General features: G+C 51.2%; 1 protein-coding gene across 2 annotated transcripts in view; it reads left to right on the top strand.

Annotated features, from left to right (window-relative positions):
- The first annotated feature begins 2470 nt into the window (after positions 1 to 2470).
- CD276 (CD276 molecule) overlaps positions 2471 to 14754 on the top strand; it is a 28273-nt gene continuing 15989 nt past the window's right edge. Inside the window, exon 1 of one of the 2 annotated variants that reach the window (XM_043555052.1) lies at positions 2471 to 2707. The gene's annotated coding sequence lies outside the window, so the exon portion shown is untranslated. Of the gene's footprint in view, positions 2971 to 14754 lie in introns of both variants that reach the window. The other variant, XM_043555054.1, reaches the window with a different exon arrangement.

Below are 14754 nucleotides of genomic sequence, written 5' to 3'. Positions count from 1 at the left end.
CTTGAACCACAAACTGTGAGATCTTTACCTGAGCCAAAGTCTGAAGCTTAGCTGACTGAGCCACCCAGGTGCCCCTGTCTTCTTGTGACTGGCTTAGTTGGCTTAGTATAATGCCCTCAAGGTTCATCCACATTGTGGTTTGTATCAGAATTTCCTTCCTTGCCAAGGCTGAATAATTTTCCATTATACATATTGCCACATTTTATTTACCCACTCATTTATTCATTTATCCACTCAAACAACTTGAGTTGTTTCTACTTTCTGGTTATTGTGAATAATGCTGCTATGGTTATACAAATATCTCTTTGAGACCTTGCTTTCAATTCTTTTGGGTTTATACCCAGAAGTGAGATTGTTGGATCCCACAGTGATTCTATCTTTAGTTTCTTGAGGAACCACCATGCTGTTTTCCATAGTAGAAGCCTGTTCCTTTAACAAGTTTTTCCCCAAGCCCCAACCAGTGAGTTTCACTTCCATCTCATTGGCCACAATGGGTCACGTGGCTACTCCTAGCTGCAAGGGAGTCTGGGAAATGATGTATTTTTGAGTAGGCATAGAATAAACATTCTCTCTGCACTGAGGAGATTGCTGTATACTGGGATGGTCACTCTGGCTGTTTGTGTCAAGGCCAGGTGTCTGAGTCTCAGCTGAGCCTGTCCTGCAGACACTCTGTCTATTCCCTGCCCTAGCTGTTTACCCTTTCAGGGGGATCAGCATCCTCTCAAGCCACTGCTTCCCGTAATGAGAGGCAATACTCATTTCCTTCCCATTTGACCTGAACTCTCAAACAATTAAGGTAAAAGTCTCCCTCCTGCTCCATGCCAATATAAATTGCCCTGTGCTATTCCTTCACTGTCCATCATGGCTGAATCATATGTCTGCAAATTATGAGTTCTCTGGGGCAGGACCTGTGTCGCCCCTGCAGGGCACAAGGCACAGGGTTGAATCTTGGTAGAGGGAAGGAGAGTACCTTCTAGATTCGTTCAAATGCCACCTCCAGGGTCCTGCTGCAGGGATCCTGGCTCTCAGCCTAGGGACAACACCTGTTCCTTGGATGTTTCTCCCCAAATTGTGGGGCTTGGTGGGGGCTGCTCATCCTGATATCTATGAGGCCAGGCCCAGGCTGGACATGCCCTGACAGGGCAGGGGGAGCAGCATGGGTTGGCGGGGAGGCTGATGACCTCCAAGGACCCTGGACCAGATGGCCAGGTCTTGAATGCCTGCTCTCTGCCCGCATCCCTAGAAGCAGTTACACAGACACACTGGCTATCAAGTTTATATTAAGAAACACAAGTGCACATAGACTCCAATACAGAATTGCTCACAAACACATATCCATGCACCACTGACACACACACACAGGCACACACACACACAGAATTAAGTTTGCATTCAGCACTTAAGGAGACAAATCCTGTTTTTCCACTTAACAGTCTTATCCTCTAGTAAGTTATTAATCTGTTTGTGTCTTAATTTCTTTATTTGTAACAATGACGATCATAATGGCGGTATGCACCTCACTGAGGCGTGAAGAATAAATGAGATAAAATGGTAGATGAACTTAAAACAGTGGCTGACACACAGAGACACGTATGTATTCATTTATATTTCCTGAGCCCTTTCCCCTTTTGCTGCTGCCACTTGATGGTGGGCCTGGCAAAAGCACAAGGTTAGAGTCCTTTCATCCAGCCTCAGGTTTCTCATCTGTAAAACGGGGATAATATTATCTACCCCTGGTGGGGCTGCTGTGAGGATCTAAAGAGGCCTAGCAAGCAAAGCTAGTAGACTAGACTCTGGCCCAAAGAAACCTGGCTACACTGTAGGTGTTACTGTCTGTAACTGATGAAGAACAGGTCAGAGAACAGGTGCAGGGACAGGATGCGCCAAGGGCCTGACCCCCCTCCCCCCCAATCTCCTCCCACGCTGGAGCTGGGTCCTGTAAGGACAGAGCCCAGGCAAAGTGTTGGGGGTGGGGGTGTGAGAGCTGCTCCCCCTGTTGGAGCCTGGCCTGGGGCTGGGGGCAGGGCTGGTCGGGTGGCTGTGGGTGGGAGGGAGGAAAAGAGGAAAACCAGCCCAGTGGAAATTACCCTGCGGTTGGCTCAGGCGCCCACGACACTGTATTTATAGAGAGCTCCCTGCAGCTCTTAATTCCTCGCAGTCGAGTTAACCCTTTCCAGGCCGCAGTACCAACCCGGGGCATAGGGAGAACACGGGGCTGGGATCGGCCAGCGGGATCCGGGTTCTGGCTCTGCCGCCAGCAGGCTGGAGGGTGGGGGTAGTCAGCGGGCAGTCACCTGTCCCCTCTCGCAGAAACTACACGTTGGATCTTGGGAGTGTGGGAACAGGGCGGGGGGATGGGCACGATCAAACCAGCGCCCCCTGGCCCGACTCCAGGGCACGGACTGGGGTCTGGGGCGGGGTCCGGGCCGATGCCCTGCCCAGCGGGCGGGCTCAGGGCTCAGGCCTCTGCCGGCCCGCCGCCGCGGGGCCAATCCCGCCTCTGGGGCACACCCGGGCTGCCTTTCCGGGCCCGCGGCTTCCTCCAGCCCGCCCCGCCCCTCGGCCTCGCGGGGCCGCCCCCGACCCCGAACTCCGGCCCGGCCTCGCGGCGGCGGATACTCGACAGCGCTCTGCCGCGTTCCCGCTCCCCCCCCCACCCCAACCCCGCGTCCCCGCGTCCCCGCGTCCCGAGAGCCGGCGCGGCGCGGTGAGTGCTTGCGTGGCGCGGGCCCGCGCGGGCGGGGGCGGCCTTTGTCTGCGGCCGAGCGGTGCGGGGCCGCCGAACCGCGTGCCGTGCCCTCCCTCGCCGGGCGCCAGCACCCGGCCATCTCCTCGGGTCCGCGGCGCAGCCCGGCTCTGGGCCCCCGACGCGCGGGGGCCGCCGGAATCCAACCCCGCCTCAACCTCGCCGCCGAGGGGGCTGGGGCACTGAGGGACCTGCCCTCACCCGGGAGGCCCTGGAGGAGGCTGGTGGGTGCTTGTGATTACCGGAGGCCCTGGGCGTGCAGGGGCGTGGGGACAGATCTGTCACTGTGTTGATTCTGGAAGGCTCAGGGAAGCCAGCCGGAGTTAGGAGGGAAGCGGGGTCTCCCGGGCCTGTAGAAGAAAACACCGAGTCCCATCCCCGAGGAGGGAGAGCTGCCGGGGAGGGGAGGGGTGGAGAAGGGAGCCCCACTCTGCTTGGCCCTGAAGGACCGAGTAGAGGACTTTGATGGGCAGCAGCGGGAGCAAGGGGGACAGATTCGGAGAACCGGTAGGGACTGCTGACCAGGGTGCAAGGTTGAATAGGTGTTGGGGTGGGAGGCGAACACGAGGGAGCAGGGATGGGGCGGGCAATTTGGGCTCGGGAAGTGTCCAGGAGATGGTGGGTGAGGTGGGACGGAGAGGAGATGGGGGACTCGGTGGCGGGAAGGTGGGGACCGGGGTGGGGACACACTAGAGGAGAGGGGGTTGAATCTCCCAAGGAGATTCCAAGGCCCTCGGTTGCTGTTTAGGGAGGGAGTTGGCAGGTTTGGTGGCCTAAGGCAGTGAACTGCCAGAAAAGGGGATTTATTTCTAAGCCAGACCTTCCCTAATGAGAAATGCGTGACAGATGACTCAGATATGGATGGATCTATCGCTGAGGGAAAGAAAACGTTAGGCAAAATAGTAAAGCAGAAAACATTGGGGGAAGAGGGAAAGGGTTTATTTGACTTAATTGAGAAAAACTATTTACCTTCAAATTGGATGTGGATAATTGTAATGAGTCAATTTCATCATTAAATTAAGGCCCCAGGTCCTTTTTTACACGCATGTCTTTAGAAGTTAGCTTCTGTATTAGAAAGTAATGAAGCTGTTCTGTCTTTAAGAGAGTTATTCATTTAGTTTGACTTCCTCTCATTCCCTCTGGCCTCCCAGAAATCCCTAGGAAATCTGATGCTGTGCAGCCTTCCTTGTAGTTTTGGGGGCTGAGGGAAATTAAAGTCTGAACTTGAAATTGTAGTCAAAACTTGTCTGATGGGTTGGGCCCATCTGAGTGGCAGGGAGGGGTGGAGGGCTCTGGGGCTGTAGGCTATGAGTGATATTTCCAGCTCATTTGGGGATGGGAATATTTTGGGGTGAGTACATTTCCCTGATATCTGGAGTTCTCAAGCTTTAGCACTAACACTTATGTTTACATATCGAGCATGGAACCCTTTCTGTCTCATATTACATACATCATAGTCTGACATTAGGACACGTCTGGCATCAGTGAAATTTTTCTTCTTGACTTTGGGTCAGGGCTGTGAACGTGGGTTTTTGAGCTAAGGGGTTGTAGGGCAAGGGGACTTTTGAAGGAGTGAGCTTTGCACCAAGTGGCCTCAGCAATGCTTTTATTGGTCCCATGACTGATGTTTGGAGTTCTTCCTCTCTTCAGTGACATCAGTAGTGGTTTCTCCTGCTTGCCTTCAGTGAGCTTTCCAATTTACTCCAGACTCCCGTGCTGCAAGAATTCAGACCATTGGGGGGCTTGGCTTGTTAGAGGTGAGAAGCCTGTGTTAATGCAAGCCTGATGGTGGGCATGAGTGCTGGGATTTGGGGGCCTGTTTTTCTGTCCTGTTCCTGGCCCTCTGCAGTCTGACCAGGTACCCAATGGAGGCAGGTTGGCTGAATGTTGGAGATGCTCCGATCCCTGACAGCCAGGTTGGGTGCTTGAATGTTTGTGGAAAGGACATTTTTGGAAATGTTGTCCCTTCTGAGGAGGCTGTGTCCTTACTCTGGTGAGGGTGACTTCGAAGCCTTCGTGGGAGAATTCCTCCACCCTTCACCTGTAGTCTGTCTTGTCTTGTCTGGAGTTATAAATCTTCATTCTTTGGGGCAGGATTTGGCCTTGACAGTGAGCTGGGCAGTACCGTTTGGGGTCCGATTGTCAGGGTGATCACAGAGCTGTGTTTCCACAGCACCCAAAGAGATTCTCAGACAGTGTTGTAGAACAAGTCTCTGGCCTGCTGCTGGCTGGTTCTTGGTTGGACATGTGGGGTTTTAAATGTGAAGAAAATGATCCAAATCCAAGCAGCCTCCAGGATTATGACCACATGGGACCTGAGGCTGTGGACCTGAGTTATGGGGTCAAGGGAGGAGGAAGAAGGGCAGGCAGGATGATGTCACTGCCCATGAGCTTATCCTCTGGGTGGGGGTGTCCACTTCTCATTGCTGTCTTTTTTCCACACCCCAGGCCAGGAGTGACAGGGAGGTTCACTAGCAAATGGGGAAGCATAGTCTGGGCTTAGGGGGAATAAGAGGGTGGGAACTGGTGGATGTGATCCTTGAGAAATTTCCTTTGGTCTCAAGCGGATCAAACATTTGGGAGAGGGCACATGTGCTTTTATGCAACCCTTGGCTGCCGCATCCTGGTTTTGCCACCCCTGCAGTATGAAGTTCCAGATAGGAACATGGAGTTTTCAGGTTTGGGGTGGGGGGAGGTTTGTTCTGGATGTTTAGTAGATATCATCTCATTGAATCATATCAGTCCTGTGGAGTAGGGTATCATTAGCTGTATTGTATACATGGGCAAGCCAAGGCCCAGAGAGGGGAAGTCACATGTCCAAGGACACACAGCTAGCAAATGCTGGAGCTGCAATGCTGTCTGTCCCTAGAACAGGTTCTTTCTGCCACTCTGGAGGCAGGGAAAGGCTTTACCCCTGCTTCTGGAGTCTGGCAAGACGTGCTAAAGGTCCCGACGGCAAGGCAGAGGGGACTCATTCGGGAGGCTGGGGAGAGAGCAGGCCTGACCCGGGTATCCTAGCCGGGGCCATTGCTGGGAGTGCTTGCTTCTCCAGAGGCCTAGTCCTCAGCACTCTCGTGCCTCCAGAGCCCTTCCTCCACTCTCCAGTTCTGACTCGTGTTCCCTGCCAGCTGCTCCCACTCTCCCTCTCATTCTCTTTGTGGTCCAGAGAATGGATGCCTCCTCCACGCCCCTAATTCCTTTGGGCATCTGACCTTCCTGAGGCATAGGGAGAGTATCAGAGGGAAACCCACTAGGGGTGGGGAATGAGAAGCATTTTTTATTGGGATCCCGGGAGTAGGAAGAGATACTATCTCTGGGCTCCCAGGTTACCCTAAAGTCAACATGGCCTCCCAGGGACTGCGCCTTCCCTCAGGGGACACTGGAGTTTGTGCCCTGTACTGGGGGATATGGTAGCAGCAGGGGCAGTAGGGGCTGGAGCCCATGATGCTTGGTGCTGCGATCTTGTATTTGGGAGGAGGAAGGACCGCTAGGGATGAGCCACAGAGATGGGACCAGATTGTGAGTCTGCTGCTTTGGAGCTGGGGTGCAGGTGGGATTCTTGGTGGAAAGGGGGTCATAGAAGGAGTAATGGTCTCAGGGACCTGATGTATAATCCAACAGAGGAGCTCCTGGCTGGGGAGCGGGGGTGATGCTCAGTGCAGGGGGTCCAGGAGGCCTTATCCCTATGCCTATGGCAATAATCGTGACAGGAATAACAATTATTACTGCTGTTTGTAGGTGCTGGGTGCTTTCCCAAGTCCTTTCTGTATATTGTCTTATTTTATTCTCATAGCAGCCTTTGTGGGGTAGGGATTGTGACTCCTGTTTTAGAGATGTGGAACCAAGTCTCAAAGAGGTTAAGTCATTTATACTTGGTCATGTGTTTAGCAAAACTTTTGAGTCAGAATTTGAACCGGGAGCTGCCTGCTCCTAAGCCCAAACTGTATCCTGGGGCAGACAAGGTGGCCTCACGATTCCATTTAACAACACAAAAGGCCCAAACTGACTCAGGTTATCAGGAAAAGGGAAGGTCAACAGGGGGGCCATTCGCAGGCTGTCCTATAATCATCCTAAGAAGGTAATTTATAATCTTCATTTTATAAATGAGCCTCAGAGAGGATGTCTTCTGAAAGTCTCATGACTAGGAAGTGGAGTCTGGATTTAAACCTGTATCTCTGACTCCAGAGGCATCTCCTTAAACACCAGGGCTCACTTCTTCCATGAAGTCTCTTCTGACTACAGCAGCTCAACCTGTGATCAAGCTTATAGCACGGGATGGTGGTGGGACCTTCCTTTGAGGACTGAGGAGATAAAGACCTGGAGAGATATGGGTTTGCCCTAGGGAGCCTAGCAAGTGAGTGAGCGAACCTGGTCTAAAATCTATACAAATCTTTGAAGTTGCTGTTTTCTTTTTGTTAATTGCAAAGGAATTACATGCTCATTGTCAAAGTTACAGAAGTATATCAAGAAGTGCACATAGACGCTTACCCTCATTCCCATGCCCCGGAGTTGGGTTCACTATCACACTTCCAGACCCTTTTCCCACATACAAACATCCATCTCTTACTATCTATCTAAATACACACACACTCCTTCATTTATTCAACAAGGCACTGAGCACTCATCATGAGCCGGGACTTTGCTAGAATTAAGGATACAATAGTCAATAGAGCAGATGCTGTTTCTTCTCAGGGAGGTTCTAGTATGACATGAGGAAAAGAAAGCTGTGCCGTGAGTAACAGGGATTTCCTTGGAGTGGCAGATCTCTGCCTGGCTTTTCTGCCAAGGTGACTCTCAGGATAGAGATGTTACCTATGTCATGCATGTTATAGGACGTAGAAGAGGCCACTGTGGCGAGGGGCAGATGGGAGGAGGTGAGGCTGGGGAGGTGAGCAAGGCCGGACCGGGTAGCGTTCTGTGGGCCATGGAGGAGCTGATTAAATATTGAACGTGTTGGCCTGATGCAATTTATGTTTTTATAGCAGTTATTCTGTTTGCTGTGTAGAGTCAAGACTGGAATATACAACTGGGTGGGGAGACGAGAGAGAAAGTAGAGGGACCAGTGAGAAAGCTTTTGTGGTCATCCAGGCAAGAGATGATGACGACTTGGCAGACCAGAGAGAACCGCACAGGTGGAGAGAAACAGGAGTGAAACTGTCAGAAAAGTCAGCAGACTTTTTTTCTGCAAAGGGCCAGAAAGTAAATATTTTAGGCTTTGTGACTATTGCAACTACTCTGTTCTGCTGTTTGTAGTGCAAAAGCAGCCACAGACAATACGTAAATGAAATGTGGCTATGTTCCAATGAAACTTTATTTACAGACGCTGGAATTTGAATTTTGTGTGATTTCCGTGTCTCATGAGATATTCTTTTGATTTCCAACCACGTAAGAAAGTAAACCCTTTCTTAACTGGTGAGCTGACCAACCAACCAGGCAGTGGGCTGGATCCGGTGCTCAGGCCATAGTTTGCCGACCCCTAAAATATATTTTGGGGTTAGGAATGGTTGTTCTTGGTGATGGATTGTCGAGGTGAGAGAAACTCAGGTTTCTGGCTTGAGCAGAGAGTGGAGAGTGGTGCCTTTCCCATGTGGGAAGAGCTGGGGAGGAACAGGTTTGAGGGGTACATCAACAGTTTGAAGAGGGACAGGTTAAAAGTGAGTCACTGGCACAGAGATGTTGAGGGGACAGTTGGAGCTCAGAGAGAGAGGTGTGGGCTTGGAGAAGAAAATCTGGAAGTTGCCAGCATATAAATGATATTTAAAGCCACGGGAGTGGATGAAGTCATCTAGGAAAAAATAGTAGAGAGATTTGAGGAGAAGGCCTAGGAGCCAACCCCAGGAGGTTCAGTGCTGGAGAAGGAAGGACCTGTACTGAAACATAGGTGATATTGACACAGAGAGAGAGGACCATGGGACCATTTGTTAATATAGAAATGAGATCACACAGTTGACAGTATACCTTATTGACATGATATATGCCGTGGAATTATTTCCATATTAGTACACATTCTTCTCAAAAGCTATGTGCTATTCCCTTACGTAGATGCACCATAATTAATGTACCAGTTCCCCACTGTTTCCCATTTTTGCTGCTAGCTGGGCGTCTTTGAGACTGGAGCTAGTGGATCTGTAATCCAGTTCCTACAAACTGCAGCCCGTGGGCCAAATCTTCTGCTGCTTGTTTTGTATAGCCCACAGCTAAGAATGGTTTTTACATTTGTCATGGTTGAAAAAAAAAAAATCATGTGATTCATGAAAATTACATGCAATTCAAGTCTGGGTGTCCATAAATAAAGTTCTGTTGGAACACAGCTCTGCTCATTCATATATACATTGTCTATGACTGTTTCCCTGTACAATGGCAGAGTTGAGTAGTTGTGACAGATATCAGATGGCCTGCAAAGCCTAAAATATTTACTATCTGGACCTTTACAGAAAGAGTCTTTTCCACTAGCTCCAGCAGAACAGCTCTGGGAAGTCTGATGGGGTGTGGTTTGGCTCATAGGCCTGTTCCAGAGCCAATCACTGAGGGTTCTCCAATGAGTCCGTTCTGGACACCCGCTGAGGCCCCACGCTGGGGGTCAGTCCCACCAGCACCACATGGACTAGGTTCCCTGCAGGACAGGGGAGCCTTGTTATTAGAAGGAGCCAGTGTAGAACAAGAGAGAAGCACTCTAGAATGAAGGATGCGGAGGAAAGTGACAAAGAGTATCAAGACTGACTACTGAAGGCAGAGAAGGTCTGCTCAGTATCTATTTTGTTTCTTTGTCAAAGAAGGAAGTTGCAGAAGCTGTGAAGAAGGTGTTCAGGCCAGGTGGGGAGGTGATAATCTGCTTCACATGGATTTATCTTCTGGCCCCTGTGACTGTCCGACCTGGTGCTGAGTGAACTTGGAGATAAGGTAGCTGAGAAGCTGTCCGGGAGATTTCAGGACAACTGGAGTAGACAGAGGGGGTGGGGGTCATAGCCTTCTACGGTTTCCCACAGTGTACAGAATCAATCCTTAACCACCCCCCGACCACCTCCCCTGCCCCGTCTCCTGGCAGCCATTCCTCAGAGCCCCTGTCTTCTCAGAGGGTGCTGTGGGGGCCCACTCTTTGCTCAAGCTGCCAGACTGCTGAAATGTCTCCTCCTCGGAACCTCCCCACCCCTCCAGGGAACTGCTGGACCCTCCACCCCCATAGTACTTCTTCATGTTTGTTGCATGAATGGAGAAGTGAATGCCAGGACGCCTGAGATGAGCAGATGGCCAGTTTTAGGGGAGAGAAGGCCAATTATGGGAACAACAGATTGGTGATCGTGTCCTTCACCCCTGACAAAATCCTGGAACCAGTCATTAATCGAGCACTTGAAGAGGAGTACATCTTCTTCAAATGAGCCTTTTTTTTTTTCCTGGTTCTCCGCATTGGACCGGTCCTCTGCCAGAAGTAGTGACACCTTGCGGATAGGACATGTGATGGGCAGCTGGGTAGGAAGACTCCTAATCTCAGAGCCCTGAATAGTGGATGGATGTTGATCCAGGGACAGAACCTAGTGCTGCGGGGTCTTCCTGTTCCTGTCCTCTTCCTGAGGACCTTGATGACACGAGGAACAAAGCACGGAGAAGAGAGCAATTTTGGGGGGGTGACGTTCATTTTTCTTGTTCTCATCCACCAAAAAATTATCGATTGCTTTCTGCGTACCAGGAACTGTCAAAACAGTACTTGAAAAGATCACGATGGTTACACAACACTGTGACTGTATTTCACACCACCGAACTGTACATTCAAAATGGTCAAACTGGTAAACCTCACGTTCCTTACCTTTTGCCACAATTTGAAAGAGAAGATCGTGGCAGTTGGAGTGATGGACTCAGCTTAGCTGGCTGAAAGGTAACGGGAACCCGAATGAAACATCCCATAAAGTTCCACCCCTTCCCCAAGTCCGTCAGAAGAGGATGGCAGAGATGAGAATCAGCAGCAATGTGACTAAATGGCTTCCGGTCATTGGCCACAACTTGGCCTCTGTTATTTTGGGTCATACTGGTGAATAATATTGCATGGCTGCCCAGTGTGAGCTCGTCAAGGGAGAAGAAGATCTAAAACTTGCAGGGAGGAGGCAGACTTGTTCTACAAGGTCAAAGGAGGACTGTATAGGAGACAGATTTGGGCTCAGGATAGGGCAGAGCTTTCTACCAGTGACAGCTGCCCCCAAACCAGCGGACTTCTTTGGGAGGTAGTGGGTGCCCATCACTGGAGGGGGCAAATGGGTCATGAGGGTGGCCAGAGAGAGGTTCCCTGTTCTGATACCTGACCATTAACTTCTGCAGTTTCTCCAGAATTTGTTGGGGGACCTGTTCTCTTTCCAAAATCTTCTTCAATGATCCCAACTTTGGCTCCCATCCCTATGAGCGCGTGGGTATCTCCCTGTCCTGTTCTGAGTTCCAGCTCTGTGTGTCCAGGAGTCCACGTGACATTTGGCACGGATGACCTGTAGCTCAAGCCCGGTGGGCAGCTTCCTCTTAAACATGCTTCATTTCCAGGTCTCCCCATCTTACGATGGGTGCGCACATGTGCCCATTTGTTCAAGCCTTCAGGATGTCCTTGCCTCTTTCGGCCCCTCCTTCCCATACACACAATCCCCAAGCCAGGTCACATCTACCCTTGAAATATCTCCTGAGCTGGGCCCAGGCATCATTAAGTGACTGAAATGACACAGTGTCCAGTTCGTATTTTGAAACACCTATTTTAGATGTGGGTTCCTTTTGCTGCTCTGAGCAGTGGCAATTTTCATGGGGTGGGAAGAGCTGGGAGAGAAGGATGGAAAGGAGGGGAGGGATGGCTCCTTAAATTAGTCACTTCAGATGCTGTTAAGAAAGACCCAAAATAACAGTGACGCTAGAGTAGATGCTTATTCTCACCCATGTGACAGTCCGGGTATGTCCAGGGCTGATACTGCAGCCCCTCAGGGGGCCTTGCGTCTTGCTGTTCTGAAGTCCCCAGAGCGTTGCCTTTGGCAGCGTGGCCTCAGATGGCCACCCCAGCTGTTTCAGCTAGTGGGAAAGGGGAGGAGAAAAGAGAGGGTATGCGCCCTCTGTTTAAGGGTGTGACCCAGACGTTGCACACATCAGTTCCTCTCTTACCCTGTTAGCCGGAAGATGGTCACACGGACACACGTTTCCCCTGCAAGGCAGGCTGGGCTCTGTAGTCTTTAGCTGAGTGGCCACGTGCCGAATTCAAAATTCTACAGAGAAGGAGAGTAGGTATAGGGGGAAACTGGTGGTTTCCACTGCAGTCATTTTGTACATTTCAATGCGACCTGCGTGGTAGTTAACTAAACTGGCTATACCTCAAGGATACGGTACGTGCAAGTTTAACGTACTGATCGAGTTCCACGAGGGTCCAGCAGAGCATTTGTCGTACTTTGTTTTTAAGGTTATTTATTCCTTTTGAGGGGGGGGGGTATGCGTGTGGTAAGGGGCATAGAGAGAGGGAGAGAGAATCCCAAGCAGGCTCTGTGCTGTCCGCGCAGAGCCCGACATGGGGCTCAATCCCACGAACCGTGAGATCATGACCTGAGCTGAAGTCAAGAATTGGGTGCTCTGCCAACTGAGCCCCCCGGGCGGTGCCAGCAAAGCATCTCTTTTATACATAGGAATACTGAATTTAGACAGGGGAAGTCATCTGCTAAAAACTGCACAGCAGTGTCAGAGCTGAGAGCAGAACACCGAACTTGGAACTCATTTCCCACTATTTCAAAGGGTTCTGGGCACATAGGCAGTGCCAGGAGGACAGGTCACTTGGGGCTGGGGAGGAGCTACCCTTCCCAGCCTGTCTACCTGGGGAGCTGCTCATCATTTTTCAGGACTCACCTTTAGGGTTATTATGTCTCTGAGGTGCTTCCAAGTAGTTCTTACGGTGTCTTAAGTAATATACTATATTGAAGTGCAGTGATTTACATGCACTTCCCTATTGGAATGCAGGCTCCTTGAGGACAGACACAGCTTAGTCATCTCTCTGTCCCCAGATCTGGTAGGCCTGCCTACCAGGTACTCAGTGAGTGGTTAAATGCACTACTGAATATACAAATGAATGTATATTCAAGGAGTCCTTCAACTGCAGATAATAAAAACTTAGCTGAAAGTAGCTTGAGTAAAAAAAAGAAAAAAGAAAAAAGAATGACTCAAGTATCTGGGCAGTCTAGGTGTGCTTCAGGCATAGCTTGATCCAGGTGCTAAACTGCTGTTTTCAGAAGCTCTGCCTCTGTGCTATGCTGGTTAGCACAGATTGACACTAGTTATGCGGTTTGACTCTTCTTGCCCTCTTGGTGGGAAGCATTGTCCAAGTGGCCCCTGCAGAGATTGGGAGGAGGCAGGGGGTTAAGAGAGTATGGGGTGGTCATAGTGGGGGCAAGGAGTTCCTCTTGAGCATCCCTAGGTTCGGGGTATCTTGTTTTTGGTTTTGGCTTAATGGGGGCATATCTTGGGTCCTCTCTTGGGAGCTTCCCTGTGGCCACACCTCTGCTGGGGTTGGATGAACTTGCTGTACTGTCAGGCCAAGGGTGGGCTGGTCCCCTCAGTCCTGCTTCTCCGGGAAAGCCAAGGCACTCTGTGTTCTTTCCTGGCAGGGCTCCTTGGAGTTCCCACACTGGGCTGAGACTGGGATGAAGGAAGAGGAGGAGGGAGGGCTGGCTGGTGACTCATGGGGAGGGGTGGCGCATGCTGACTCCAGGGCCCGTCCTGCCAGGGGATGAGAATTCCCCTTTGTAGAGAAGGTGGGCAGGGCTGTGCAAATGCAGCATGTGATCTGTGCGTCTCCATGAGGCTCTGAGACAGGGGCAGCCGTCTCTCCCAATGGGCGGTGATTGGCTTTCTGTTCCCAGGCCAAGCCCCCATTCCCTGTGTGGCACCTTGTCTCAGAGATGCATTTCTCCCTCGGGCCCTCAGCCCCTAGGGGCCCAGCTGTTGGGGTAGGAGCCTCTTGGTGCTGTGGAATTCTCAGGTCATCTTGGTTTTAGACTGTCGTCAGGCTTTTCCCGAGGGTAAACCATGAGGGTGGGAACTTCCCTGGGTTCAGAATCTAGGAAGGTAATCAAGGTGGGCAAGCCCAATGCCCACCCCTGGAAAGCCTCTCATTCTCCCTCTGGAGTGAAGGACAGCTTGGCCTTGGAGAGCTCTGATAGGTCTGATTAGGAGAGAGGTGCTCCCTGACCTCCCCTACCCAGGAATGGCAGGCATTCCCAAGAGACCCTGGCTTAATGTCTGGAGACTTCATAAGAAAGGTGTTGAGTGCCAGGCAGAGCAAAGTGGCTTTATTTCAGTGGTAAGTGGGGAGCCATGAAAGGTTCTTGAGCATGGGCAAGGATGTGAGCAGATTCCTGTCTTAGGTCTTTTTTTTTTTTTTTTAATTTTTTTTTTCAACGTTTTTTTATTTATTTTTGGGACAGAGAGAGACAGAGCATGAACGGGGGAGGGGCAGAGAGAGAGGGAGACACAGAATCAGAAACAGGCTCCAGGCTCCGAGCCATCAGCCCAGAGCCTGACGCGGGGCTCGAACTCACGGACCGCGAGATCGTGTGTCTTAGGTCTTGAGAGCAGACATCGTAGACAATGAGGTTGGTGGGGGCAGAGCAGAGATAGCAGGGCCAGTGAGGAAGGGCACAGGTGGGTCAAAGGAGTGCTGACCCCATGAGTCAGGGTGGGAGTGGCAGGCATAAACAGAGAGGGAACTGGCCTGGGAAGAACAGATAGGCCTTGGTTTTGTCTGGGGGTGAAAGAGAGGAAGGGGGCCTTGGTATCTGGAAGCTTCTTAATCCTTAGTCCCTGGTTCTTCCTTGGGGGTGGGGGTGGGGAGCAGTGCGGGAGGCCGCCGCCTGCTAGCTTTTCCTGTGGCCAGTGGTTGCCCTTGTCAGCAGGATGTGGTGCCCGCCAAGGGTGCCTTTATGAATGAGCGAGAAGGCTGCTGACTCAGCAGGCGGCGAGGCTTTGAGGCTGCCAGGTTTGGACCGGAAGTGTCTGGGAAGGAAGTGGCT

This window comes from Prionailurus bengalensis, chromosome B3, assembly GCF_016509475.1.
Source record: "Prionailurus bengalensis isolate Pbe53 chromosome B3, Fcat_Pben_1.1_paternal_pri, whole genome shotgun sequence".
Taxonomy (NCBI): Eukaryota; Metazoa; Chordata; class Mammalia; order Carnivora; family Felidae; genus Prionailurus; species Prionailurus bengalensis.
The sequence above is the reverse complement of the archived record's forward strand: the minus strand, read 5'-3'. Positions and strand labels throughout refer to the sequence as shown.